Source organism: Typopeltis vanoorti, chromosome 17, assembly GCF_054136105.1.
Source record: "Typopeltis vanoorti isolate ZY-2024b chromosome 17, IOZ_Tvanoo_1.0, whole genome shotgun sequence".
In the NCBI taxonomy this organism is placed as follows: Eukaryota; Metazoa; Arthropoda; class Arachnida; order Uropygi; family Thelyphonidae; genus Typopeltis; species Typopeltis vanoorti.
In genome coordinates, this window is record NC_143565.1 from 40,020,050 (window position 1) to 40,035,630 (window position 15,581).

A 15,581-nucleotide genomic window follows, 5' to 3' on the forward strand; every position below is an offset into this window, starting at 1 on the left:
ATTTTGTTACTATATTAGATGTATCCAACAGATTAGAATAGTAAAATCAAACGAAATTTGTGAGTTTGCAGATAAATCTTGTGAATACTCTTGCCACAGACTAATCAGAGACTATTTTTGAAAATCTACCCAGTGAATTATTAGTCTTATTTGTTCATGCCAACCTTTAAATATTTCAAAAAACTGGGTCAATTTTGGGAGAAAAATCAGCTAGAGAAGTAACTTGGAAACACAAGGAATCGTATGTTAAATTAATAGCCAGAATTTTTACTACAGAAGATTTAATATGAAAAGTAGATTATCAGAGTTAATGTTCAGTTGAAAAAAAATAGCAATAATAAATAATTACTTTATTTGTGTTGGAAGAAAATACTTAACATAATAAGGATAAATAATATAGAAAACCATTTCAGGTACAGAGATAAGCTTTGCCCTATAATGTTACAAAGTAAGATAAAATCACACCAACATCATATCCACCAGCATCTGAAAACATGTCCATGAGTCATTTGCATGAATGTTACATTTTTGAAGAAACAGTCAGAGCAGACCATACTATAAGGAATAACAATCGAGTCGAATGCCTTTTCAGTTACTGAAATTCATTCATACAGTGCAGATATTGTATTGTGTTGTGGTTGTTTTGTGTCCGGTCAAGTAAAATAATGGGTGAGCCACAAAAGTCTTTGAAATTATCTTTCTTTGGGAAAATAGCATGAGACAAAATTTCCACATAGCGCTAAAAGGATGGAAACTGATTATTATTTTAAAAGATACATACATTGTGATGTGTTTATCCAGGAGCACTTGGTAAAAGTTATGTCAGAAGTGGTCTGATATCCTCGCCTACTTGCAAAGAAGAGTAGACTACGAACTGGACATAGGAGACTGTCATATTTTCAAATGCCAAGATGGATAACTAATGGTCGATGATACAGGAGATGGTAGAAGTAAAGTTTTTTCTATTTGTTGTGAAGAAGCTGAGAGGTTTTTACCAAACATGTATGGCATTGATAACCATTTACTATTTTTGGAAACTGAATTATTAGCTATTTGTATCATGATAAGAATTATTGCTAACCATCTAAATTCATCAATGGTAAAATTAGATTCTCAAGACTGTATTCAATTCGAAAAAGATTCTTTATTTTGGAACATTGACGAATACTATGTGGAGACTGCTTGTTTATATCTAGTGACAAAAGAATACTTGGAAAGTTTAGGGAGGCACCCTGTCATGTCCAGGTTAACACCTTATCAAATGTATGAAACTGTGTTTCCTATGGTGTTGGATGTTAAGACGTTTGCGAGACCAGCTATTTTGGTGTAATGCAACCAAGAAACAGTGAGTAGCGAATATTTTCTTTATTGAACTCATTGGAAAATGTTAAGAGTTTAAACTAAATCTTGTGAAATATTTCTAAGTAATTACATGTTCGAATTTTTCTCTGTGAATAATATGTCAGCAAAATATAACATGTATTTGTAAACTTAAATAAATAAAGTTTTGTGTTGTTGGTATGAAAAAAAAATTTAACATTTCTTTAGGAAAAAGTAATGATCTTTTAAGATCGAGAAAATGGCATCTATATGCAGACTATATGTGTAAAATGGGTTAATATTTCTTTATGGGGGTGAGGGGAACTACTGATATCCAGTAATTAATTATTTAGAAAATATCTCACTGGTGATGATATCTCTTGACTCTATAGTAAAAACTCCCATAGCCAAAATTAGGAATGAAATACCACACGCTTATGTTGGAAAATTCGTGCTACCACCTGTGGGACAAATATTCTCCCACAGTTCCACAATCGAGTCAAAGGCCCCATCACTTGACCAAATATACTCCCAGAATTCTAATCTCTAATCATTACCCATAATGACACGTGTACAAAACACTAAACTCACATCACTAATAAATACCAACACATCCCAGAATTCCGAACTCTGACCATTACATACAATTTCACACTCGAACCAAAGACACAGCATGACGTCACTTATCTAATTCTTATCTAATCAACATCTCGATCTTGTTAGAATTCCATACTCTGACCATTACCGAGGATTCCATGCTCTGACCATTACACACAATTCCACACTCGAACCAAAGACACAACGTGATGTCACAGACATCACGTTGTGTCTTTGGTTCGAGAGAGAGAGAGATGTGTTCTTTGTGTTGTGTCTTTGGTTAGAGAGTTGTGTCTTTGGTTAGAGAGAGAGAGAGATGTGTTCCCCCAAGGAAATTCCAAACATTCCATACTCATAATATCATGAATCCTTATCTTAACTTGACCTTCATCTGGTTATTAGTGATACAGCTACTACTTGTGCTTGTAGCAGTCCACATCTGTCTTTCCAAAGCACAAAAAGACCTAAATGAAATCACAATTTACTTCTCCCAAAAGTCAACTATAATGTATAGCACCAAACACAGATGTTAATTATATATAATCCGAGAATCATGGGCCTTGTACAACTACCACTACAGTGTAACACATACCGCTGCATTAACAACAAAAATAGCTGCCAGTGTCTCTAAATCACACCCATAACACATTCAAAATACCTTGGAATTTACATAGATTGCCACCAAAAATGGACAAAACATATAGAATACCTACATACTAAATTTTGCATCATTGCAGCAAATCTTTTCAAAGTAAAATGCCAACCTGGTTGGCTAAGTGGTTAGCATATCTGCTCTCCAGCCAAAAGGCTGTGGGTTCGAATCCCACCGTGGGCATGGATGTTTGTGATTGTCTGTGAATGTATTAGTGCTGGTGGTTGGCAGTAGATGGCATTAGTTCAGTTGCCATTCGTTGTAGTTGGTGGATTGAGTGTTGGAGGCAGAGAGTTGTAGAGTAGGTAACCTCCCTCTATGAGTCTTTGGAATCCCTGGTGGTGTCACATAATAATAATAATAATAAAAGACATGATTCCATCTAACATAAAACAACTGCATGTGACGATATTTGCGAATCTCTCCTGAGGTATGGCAAAACAGTCTTCGCAAACACATCAAACAGACATCTAGCGAAAATAGAAACATTACATCGGAAAATTATTTTGACAGTGATTTGGAGGCCTCACATAGAACAGCCAATAACCGAAACCTTTATGCCGATGCACAAAATGCTGAGCATAAAAAATCTGAAACACCATAATGTTAGTAAGGGAGTACTTCAGCAACACATCGTAAAAACAGATATACAAAGCATATAACACTACTCATCACAACTCTTTATACCCCTAGATCTTTCAATAACTCATATTGTTCTCATGACTTAATCAATCTCATATCCATTCTACTCAACAACCTAACACAAAATTTAAAACCTATAGATATCTACAGAACATTAAAATACGAGCTGTGGAAGCTATACCAACATACTTAATATAGAACTCACACCTATTTTCACTTCACGAACCACCAGAATGCAACACTTGTTTTCGACCCATAAAAATACCAAACGTATATAGTGTATGCTAATTCCAATCTCATGATAACATAAATAGTGTATGCTGATCCCCCCGTCTTCATAAAAGCGAATCCTAGCTTAGAAGTAGCTGGGATTAGCAAGGTTTAATCAAATAATCTTCATTAGCCAATCACTAAAATTAACTTCCAAGTCACAATACCTTCAGCGATAATAATAAGCATAATAATAATAATAACAACTATTCAATCTTAATGTCTTTATAATATGCATAATATGGATCACAGTTATTGTTTGCAAATATAGTTCACGGTTGCTCGAGGCAGTTAATATGATTACATGCCGAATTTTACGTGTTATGTATATATATTTAATTCCCTTTTTATTTCACAAAGTGTAATCATACAGCCGTTTACATTTTTACAATTCACATATATTTTCCATTTATTACAGAATGTTATACAATAATAATAACAGTAATAATAATAATTATTATTATTATTATTTTTACAATTATATTATAACAAAATTATAATACTATTGCCTAAAAATTATAAAGTAAATGAAAAGTGAAATTAAAGTGACGTACCGAATTGTACACGTGGTTAATAAAGAATTATAAGGTTGTAAAAGTGTACAGCTTCACTGTTCATTGTCATATTCGATATTTTAATTTTAATTTAATGTTGTGAAAAGTGAAATGAATGCATTTAACATTATCTACTGCATGTCAAGAAAAAAGTAATTGTTGTTGTGAATGGTGAATAAAAATAAATTGTAAAATTAAAAGGTAAATGACAAAATGCAAAAGTAGCTGTTTAACTATTTTAATGTAAAACTGTAACTGTAAAATGTTTTCCTTTGGACTACTATTATTTTTAACATTAATTATAATATTACATTTTCCTAATAATAATAATTTTAATAAAATGGAACAAAATGTAACTTACACTCCTCTAATTTCTTTTAAAGATAATAAATTTTGTTAAAAAATTAGCAATCAGGCAATCAGGGATTCTAGTGTTATTCCGAGCTTTTAAAATGGTTTGAATAGCCTGGAAATTTGGGGAAATGGAAATGGCTGTCAGATTAATATTACTAAGTGTAAAGTTATGCATTTTGGCCTAATGAGATTTCCAACGGCATATTATATTAGCGGAGTTATGCTATAAGAAACCAAGGGGGGGGGGGAAGGATCATCTTGGAATGGTGAATAGGAATTTGAAGTTCAAAGGTTACATAGCAAAATTTGCAATTACATCTCAGAGGATAATTGCGATGCTCAAATAAGCCTTCTGATCTAAGGATAACAAAGTAATTTTTCCTCTTTATTAGGCTTTGATAAGACCAACCTGGATTCTTGTGCGTAGATTTGATCTTCCGAATTTCAAGGGCATAAAGAAACTGTGGAAAGGGTGCAAATAAGAGTCACAAAGATTATATCTGGATTATGGGATTTAGATTATGAGGACAGATTGCAAGTATGAGGATAGATTACAGGCTCTGATTAACGGGAGGAAGAGGTGTGATATAATAGAGGTCTATAAAAGTTTGAAGGGATCTAAGAAGATATGAAAAGTTTAGTAATAGGGAAGACGGGGAGAGAACTTGTAGGCATCCATGGCAGTTAAGTTTGTTCACAGTTAAGAAAGGGGTACGGTAGGAGCCATGTTTTTCTCTCATAGAGCAGTGAGTGAGTGGTTTGGTTTTAGCGGTAGTGAGTGCTTCTACTGTGAACGAATTTAAGGGAAGGCATGACAACTGGTTTGGGTGATGTACAGCCTTCCTCGATGAGTACTTGACTCACTTAAGATGGATGATAATAATAATAATAATAATGTGTATATCATATAGATGTACAAAGTACGTATAATTATTATTCATTCAATAACTTTGTGTAACTTTATGAATATTGTAACCTGGACGAGAAGTTGCTCAAGTTACACATATTATTCGAAATTTCGTACTATAAAGTGATGCTTAGTATAAAGAATAAGAATAGGAAGGTTAAAAAGATGAAGATTATGTAAAAGGAGATAGCTGGGAATCCGTCAAATCATTGCCTGTGAGCATACAATGTGTTAACGAATTATAGAAGTCTCGCGCATTTCTCATGAAGTTTTTTTAGGAAATTAACAGCTGTGCCTGGAGAGTAGTGTTGCAAAAGTTCAGAACATTAACGGCAATAAACACGGTCCTAGGACTGCAAATGGTTTACCCAAAATGCGCTGGAAAATTGAATAGACCGATTCTTTAGAATGACACCTGACAGAGGACGAAATTCCATTGAACTTCAGACAGTGGAAAAAGTAGCCACAGCCTCAGAAGAATAAAGGATGGCAAATGTTGTAGGAAGAAGATGCTCACGATGCATTGTAGAGAGGTCTTTAGAGAAACCCGTAAGCACGTTTCAAAATGCTGTAAGGTAAATTCTTCTCTTATCCTTACAAGATTTCTCACATTGAGCAATTGCTTAATTCTGGCTGCAGTGCATGAGGAACATTTGCATTACAGTTTCCTGCTGAAATGGAGAACAACTGACCATGGAATATTTTCTGGACTGACGATGCTCACTTTCATCTAGATGGTGCTGTGAATACTCAGAACTCCTTTTCGAGGAGCTTGGTCCTGCTGGTTCGTTACCTGCACTGTTAATGACAGCGATATGCATCTCTCTTAGAAAATCAGGTGATTACAACACTTCATCAGCGTAAGAGTCTGGATTGAACAATTTCTATGCACTATGGCTTCCTCACATTGCCCACCTCCCCACCAAGCGTTTGTTGCAAACATATCGTTCCGTAGACAGAATCATCAGCCGCCATTTTCCGAAAATGTGGGCAGTTCTCTGAACCCCCTGAGAGTTTGGGCTTTGGAGACATCTAGAAACTTTCTCTATCGTGGACACATAGCCAACTTATTGGATGTGAAGACCAGCATTATAGGCATATTCACATTTCGAGTGAAAACACGTTTTTTTTTGGTTGAGCATGCCATTTATCTCATTCAGCACGTTACCGACAATGGAGGATAGCATATCAAACATGCTTTTGTGCAACCACGCAAACTCCGTGTGCACCTTTACATTTTATGCTGTTCTGTATTACCGACAGCGGTATTGCAGTGACATACAGTATATCGCACTAGTAGTAACGTAGGTTCTTTTCGGAAAAAAATATTCTCTTGACGCGCATCATCATCATCATGTTCATATTAAATGATTCTGCTGAGTACTTAGCCAATTATAGCATTTCGAAATATGAAATCTAATGGTAATCATTGTGTAGATAATGAAATAACATGTGCCAAAAATGAAGTACATATCGTATTTATTTTGTATTTAGAAAACATCATTAAACTTACCTGCATCCAATTGCCATTTCCATGTACGTAAACAAATTTAACAGATATTGACCAAGATACTTCCTATTTCTTGGCCCATTTTTTCTCTATAATGGAGAAATATATGCAATAAATAGATAAATATTCAGTCATTAATTTTCTTGCACTCATTTTGAATAAGTATATCAATAAATTATTATTATTATAAACACGGAAGGCGCTGTATAGGCATAGAAATGCACGCGAGCTGTTATCTCTGCTCATGTTTTTATAGTTTTAAAGTGGTTTTAATTAATATTTTTAATTTGAAATTGATGCTATTTATTTCTGCTCGTTATGCTAAAGACAGGGACGTTTATTTCATCGAAATCGGCTACGTAAAATCAAATATTTTACTTAGCACTGCAGTTGCTAAAGCGAAGAAAGTCCAAAGTTCACCGAGACATCTAAGGTCAAAAAGCAATGAACTGAAGTGCAATAAGCCATTACGCGACGAACGGGACGTGCCCCATTACTCTAGCTGCAGTCGAAGACACCACTACCAGTGCTCTAGGATATCACGTGGAAAGTAAAAGGAGCTGCGAACCGTACCGAATGGCACTCTCTAGAATGCCGGAGGAAATGAAGAACAAAGAACAGACACGAAGCAAAAGCAACGATGCACACCAAGGGAAGTCCCGTTCTGATTGTAAAACAGTTTACTTAGCATCATTGAGACTCATGGTTCAAGGATTGCTAAATACACACATGAAAAAAAAATTAAAACCTCAAGCGCGAAAAAAAATAATTCTGAAAGTGGAAAACACCCTCATTTGCCGAATCGAACACAAATGAACGAAAAAAAAAGTACTTCAAATAGCGGGAATACCCAAAGAAAAGACAAAAGGTTTAATCAACACAGTGGAACTAATTGACACCAAAACTGGCATTACAGTCACAACCACAATCATCCTTGTTAACCAAGGTCCACAAAAAAATAAAAATAAAAGCGACCAATCAATGCTCGTTTTACAAGCAGAAGTCGGAGAGACGGCATTCTAGCAGCAAGCAAGGAAACGAGTCAACAACTTCAATCCCAACTAAAAAGAAACTTCCAATGCCAATCTATATATCTGGACAACTGACTCCATACTTTAAAAAAAAAAATCAGCAAAAAACTACAAGTTTCTGTGGACTAAGGATTCATAGATATTTATGAGGCTGAATGAAAACATTCCAGCTTATATCATTGCAAGAGAATCCGACCTACGCAGCCAACCAATATAGTACATTAACCCTCTCCATCGTTAAGAACAAGTTTTAAAATTACAAATTTCAAAAATAAATTTCAGTCTTTGACTCTTTGAAGAAACAGACAGACAACATTCCCACCAATACCAACTTCACTATCATACACTCAAACATAAGAATTATAAAGAAACACTGGTTTTCATTGAGAACACTGCTCAACCACACCATGACAAACACAGACGTACTAATCCTGACCGAAGTTGCAATAAATGACACATAACGTTATGCATAAAACATCAATAACAACCAGACATACACCTTATGTAGATCAAACAAAAGTGGAGGTGGAATCATGGCATTTATCAAGGAACAATACATCGTGACTCAAAAACAAACCTCCTTTAGAACGTGAGGAAAAATAATATTGTTAATCACAAATAAAGACAAATATGGTGAAAAATACACGATAAACATAAGGTACAGACCCTAGATAAAAAATAACTAAGGTTTCTGCACGAATTAGAAACATGGCTAAGTGGCATCGAACACCATACAACAGATGGGTTTATGCTAATAGGAAACATCAATATAAATAATCTCGATCATTCTTCTTCAACCACTAACATATACATTAATATACTAAGTCAGTGCAACATAAACCCTACCATATACTCCACAAGAAGAGAAGAAATGCATAACAATTCACTAATACAATCATGCATTGACTACATCAACCTATGGATTCCCATCAATACATACACCTCATCAGTAATAATATCAAAATCACCGATCACTACCTTGAGTCAGCTTCATTTCATTACGCTACTTCCTCCTCCCCACAACATTGCAAAATTATTCAAAACTCCACCAGATTAAAGAGCATTCTCGACAACCTTGTAAAAAATACAGCCTGGAATTTTCTACTCAAAATAAATGACTATGTAAATATATACGGTAACTTCCAACTAATGTTCACAAAAATATACAACAAATCAACAAAGCGTACACAAATGAGGTGACAAGCAGACAATAACTCATGGATAAATGGCAACATACTAAATCCTATTACATTAAAAGAAAATCTAAGAAAAAACTATAAAAGGCACCTACCCAGCAACTAACATTTAGAAACCTTATACAAAAACACAAGAAATCAATTAACAGCAAAAACTCGTAGGGCAAAAAGACACTACTACTTCCAAACATTTACGGAATATAATGACAAAATGAAGCAGACATCGGCTACACTTAACGATATACTAACTCGAAAAAAGAAACTTTCAGCACAAGATTTTATTGCAAAATGATTCGGTCAGGATTAAACCAAGATGGACTAGAAGACTCATTCATTCACACCTTTATAAACAATGTCACACAATTCAAAGAATCAGTCATCTCAAAAATTCTTGAAAAAATAACACACACCAGACTACAGAACTATTTACAAAAGTACACCATCATCTCATAAAACCAATACGGCTTTCAGAAAAAAAAAAGCACCATCACTTTATCAGAAGATATCACCGAAGCAATAAACAAAACCCTCGATAAAAACAACTAAGGTGTCCTTATATCACCTGACTTAACAAAAGCTTTTAAACATGATATACTACTGATAAAACTATACTCAATCGGAATAAGAGGAACACTACATATCTGGTTAAGAAACTATCTCTCAAACAGAAGACAATTAACAAAAATATGCTCATGTTGGTGCCAGGGTATACAATTAAAACACGGTGTCCCTAAAGGCACCATATTATCACCTACACTATTCAACATATATATATTAACGATATTCATAAACTGGTCACACGAAGTCAAATATTTCTGTATGCAGATGATCCCGCACTACTAGCAGTTCACACAGACATCAACTCTGCTCTCGACAAAAGCACAAGACCTAAATGAAATCACAACTTCCTTTTGTCAAAACTCAATTGTGATCAATGGCATCAAGACGCAGATGTTAATTATACATAATCCGAGAATAGTGCGTCCCGCACAACCATCGCTACACTGTCACATATACCGCTGTATTAACAAAAAAGAACTTGCCAATGTCTTGAAATCAAATCCGTAACACATTCAAAATGACTTGGCCTTTACATAGATTGCTATATTAAATATAGAATATATAGAACATATAGAATACCTCATGCTAAACTCTGCATTCTCACAGCAAAACTCTTCCAAGTAAAAGACATTATTCCATCTAACCGAAGAAAACTCCTATATCACGGTATTTGCGAATCGCTACTTAGTTACAGCATAACAATCTACGCAAACGCATCAAACAACACTTAACAAAATTAGAAACATTACGTAAAAAAACTGTGATTTCGAGGCCATAAGCGAACCGCTTATGGCGATACACAGAATCAAGATCATTAAAAACCTGAAACACTAGCTAATATTACAAATGAATTAATTCTAAATCAGCTATCGTGATAGCAGAGACACATATCGCATAACACGACTCTCTACAACTCTTTACATCCCTAGACACTTCAACAACCAATACGTTTCTTCTGTGAGACTACATTTGAAATTCACGCTACACAACAACCTACCAAGAAATTTAAAACACGTAAACAATTACAGAATATTAAAACACTAACTCTGGAAGCTATACCAACACTGTTAATATAGCATTAGCACTTATATAGACATCACAAATCACCCATCTAACCCCTATAGTACCAAACAACATAAATAGTGAAGGTTAATCCCACTCTCTTCATAAAAGCTAACCCCATCTTCGAAGTAAATGAGACTAGCCCGCCTCATTCAACTAATCCTCATGAACGTAGACTGCAATTATTGAAATTTATATGTCGGTATGTATAATAATAAAGGAAAAGGATAAGAATAAAGGATGAGGCTGGTGAAATAAATTGTGAGTAGTTATATTCAAAGAAAAAATATTAAAAAGAAATAAGTTATTCTAAACTGTGTACAGAATTTTGTGCAAAGCAGAAATATGTCTTAATTGTACATATGTAAATACTCTGTATGATTGTAATGGGAAAAAAATTATTATTAAAAATTGTTTTATATAGAATTTATATCTATTGTTAATGTATATATAGAGTGTAAGAAGGCAAAGAAATCTGCAACATCATTGTTAATATTATAATGATATATGTTGTAAACAATTATTATTATTTTTATTTAAAAATATTATGTGCGAGCAAGTGTCTCTTATGCACAGTTGTGTTCATGTAATGTATTACAAATATTATATAAAAATCATAAAGTTTGTTTGATTGAGAAAAAATTATAGAGAGAAATAATGTTTATTGTTATTGTAGATAATATAGTGTAAAAATGCAAAAAAAATCCATAATAATCATGAATTAACGTTATAATTTATAATAATTATAAATGGAAATTTTTAACAATATTATAAATATTGTATATAAATTATAGCGTTAAAAGTTTGATTCTTCTCAGCTGATTTCAGTATCACTTGTCTTCGGCATTACAAGTAGAATTACTTGGGAACACTTTCAAATTAAAAACGGGAGTTAGAATATCACTTTAAAACGCTATAAACAAACAGCGATATCACCGTGTGCCCGTTCGAATTCCTACACAGCGCAGCGCCCTCTGATGTTAAATAAATTGTAAAATATATATAACTTATTGATATGCTACTTATTGATATACTATAAATGTCTTTAATAAATGTAATCGTAATCAACCGCAATTATCATCTACATTAACTCTTATCAATACATTATACAAAACAAGAAAATTTGTATAAAATGCATTGCTAAAAAAAACGAAAACACATTTTGCATAATATATAATTATAATTTAATACTAAAAATTATTGAATTAAAAAAAATGCTACTATTATTATTATATTATATGTATGTAATTTTTAAATTTTGTAATATTTGTAATTTTATAATTTAAGACATAATAAAGTATTAAGAATTATTATCTATATAAAAAATAAAAATCATCATCATTATTATAATTAATATCATAGAGAGCGCTATGTAGGCATACGAGCAAGCACATAGTGATATCGCTGCTCCGTTTTTATAATTTTAAAATGGTTCTAACTCCTGTTTTTAATTTAAAAGTGTCCAAAATTCTACTTGTCACGCTGACGAAGGCCATATATAATTCACCAAAATCGGCTAAGTAGAATCCAAATTTTGAGTGCTGAAAATAGAACAGAGCTCACCGTGGTCACCAACGAGCAAAGTAGAAAGGATGTCACCATCTTTATAGTCACGGTACAGTGCCCGAGGGATTTATCGTGCGAGAGAAATCATATAACCCGTAAGAAATGCATTAGGAATCTTCACTTTGAAAAGAGCCATGCGCCATTAGGACATACTGTGAACAAGAAACACTCAAGCTATACACCTTACAAACTTAATGAAATACAATATATTTTTGAGACTTTCCAGTTAGCGATGCATCATGACATTCCAAATTATCATGTGTATGCGTGCGTGTGAATGAATTCTCAACCTACGGCTGTATTGGATATCAGACCTTTGAAACATCAGCCTACTTCCAACACTGCCATCACATAATAAACAATAACTAACCAGTGTCATCCTCAGATAAACTTAATAAAAAAAAAGCTTTGAGGATGCAAGCTGAGAAATTACATCGACCGAAATCAACATAAGGGAAAAAATATCGGTTTATTACATTGGAGCTGTAGTTACAGCGCGTAAATACATTAAATTAAAAATTGCATTACGTATTCTCAAGTCATTGATAATATTAAAGTCTGTTTGTAAAATATGTGTCTATTGATGCGATTTTGTGTATGGATATGAGTATTGTGTACTGACAAATGTGATTATGTAGCTGTAGCTTGGATAGATCTCAATTCTGTTGCTGTAGATGAGATTTATTTTTTAATGTTGTTCTGTTTTTTCGCAAGGGTTCGAACCAGTTTTAAAGATTTCTTCTTCTACCTCCTGCTGGTAGTTTTTTTTTTAAAGGATTGTGTACTCGACGGTGTGAAATGCTTTACAGAAGTCAAGAGAAATTTCCAAACGAAGTGTTTTTTGTCCACTGATTGTCACAAAGATCATTGAATAATATACTGGTTCTTTTATTTTATGCGAAATTCGTATTGAGTGTTGAATATCTTATTGAATACTCCAGATATGAGAATATTTTTTCAATCCCTATTTTTTACGTGATTTTTTTTTGTTACTTATAGAGATCATGTGGTATCAGTAATAGTTACGGGAAAGAAAATAACAGAACAGGTGACGCACAGAAATTATTTCGGATGTATAATATCATATTTCTCCGCGCGGTTAGCCTAGTGGTTAGTCACCTTACCCTCGGAACGGATACGACTTAGAAGAGCCAAGTTAGCTCTGTAACAGGACAGTAGGCCTAATACGTAGAAGGGAGGAGAAGAAGAAGAAGAATATCATATCTAAACGTAAATATAGATGAGTATATAAAAAAAATTAAGAAAATCGGCGAAACAATTGAATAAGAAGTACGAGAACTTCATCTAAAATTTTATAAATCGTAGAAATAAGGTTCAGAAATATGGACCTTTAAGAAGAAAGATGAAAGTAAAAAAATATACGTTGTAGAAATGAGATTACATCACAGAAGACATGCCAACTACAGGGTACAGGTAGATATTTACGAACGCAAACAAAAAGTTCTAGTAATATGAAGAGAAATGAGCATTAATTTGGGATGGAAAGAAAGAGAGAGAGAGAGAGAGAGAGAGAGAGAGAGAGAGAGAGAGAGAGAGAGAGAGAGAGAGAGAGAGAGAGCTGGAGAGACCAGTGAAATCGATCAGGCAAATGCCTAATCCTTGAAGAAAAGAAGACAATCCGAAGCTAATTTGCAGTTCAAGGATTAGGAATTTGCAATGTAAACAGCAATTTTCTAAAATTCCTTTCACCAGCTAAATTTTAAGTATTTTTATTTGATACATATACTTCCCCCATTAAATTGCTATATCGCATTTGTTAAAATGCAATGTATGGCAGTATTCTCGAGTGAAAATAATTTTGCACTTACCTCCTGAAAGCCAATTCCTCTAAATGTAGGATGCCTCAATGAAATGCATTTTTTAGGCAGAGTAGCTTTCCGATTACGTTTTCCAGTACGAGGGAAAATACTCAACCTTTTTAAGGTAGATATTCGTGTCCATCTTTCTTCACCCAAAATCAATTTCTGCAATCAAAAACAAACAATAAATTATTTAGTAGAAAAAAGTAAACGACCGATCTTCAAAAGAAAAGTAAATTAAATCGGCCAGGACGTGTATATACGTCCAGGTTTCCATGGATGCGAAGTGCATATTAAAATTGTAATACCATTGACATTACATTGAAATATATGAAGGATACCAAGCGTATGAGGATGCGTATTTGATCCATAATGGCCGGTAGGTGGTTAATTCTCACTGTTTCTGAGTTGCATGAAAATCAGAATTTTATATAGTGCAATCTGGGTATGATTCATGTTATTATGCTATGCTATTGATCCGTATTATTATTATTATTATTATTCCTCCTGGTGGTGGTAATCATGATATCATGTTTTCCTAGTGTCTTAATGAAACAAAACAAATAAAATTTATTTGCAATTTCAATCCGAGATCTCAGTTTTCGAACCAAAACAAGTATAATTGCAATGCCGACATCTATGCATAATAAGTAGGTTAAAATAATTAATTCTAACACAATTAAATATCATGCCATTTTCAGTCTAAACGTTACTGTTGGCTGATTTTTCTTATGCTCAAGATGTGCATTTCATTTTGTTAAAGATTCTATTTTGTTATTTTCTTCTATGTATTCGTTAATATATTTTTACTGTCAGAGTATTGGAATTTTTCATAGTAATCCCACTCAGCAAAGGAAGTTGAACCTCCAATTTTTAGTGCGTCTGGATATACAGTTCAGTCGAATAAAGAAAGAAAAGAAGTAAAAGAAAGAAATTAACAACATTGGATTTGAATATTTCAAAACTGTACAGTTTAGGAAATATACAAGAGGACAGTATGTTCAAAAAAGATAGCAATAGAAGAGGAAGAAAAGGGAGAATCAGAATAAAATAGCTGTTGCACGCTTCCTGACGAATTTTGAGGAGAGCAAGGGAGTTGCAAATGAATATTCTGATAATTATGATATTGGCGGTATTGTTTATATAGTGGTGGAGTTTCATTTTTCGTTCTAAATTATGACACTGATGCGTACAAGAAACTCTCTACCAAGATATCAATGTTTACGTATATCAATGTGTGGGATTTAGTGCGATGTGTTTAATGAATTCGAAGCCAAGAATGAATGGTTTGTGGTGTGACAGCGAGAATGGAGAAAATATTTGTAAGAAATATTTTGTAAATGAGTGCAGGAATTGCGAGTTATATGGAGGGCGAACGACTACTAAAAAACGGTGTTATGTAAATAAGGCAGGATTGTGGAAGTGTGGCGTTAGTGGAAGCTTTGAATGATAGTGAACGAAATACGAATGTGTGTTTGAAGGAATTGGTTGAAAGTAATAATGCGGATGATGAGATGCTAGGTGCGGAAAGAAACTGCA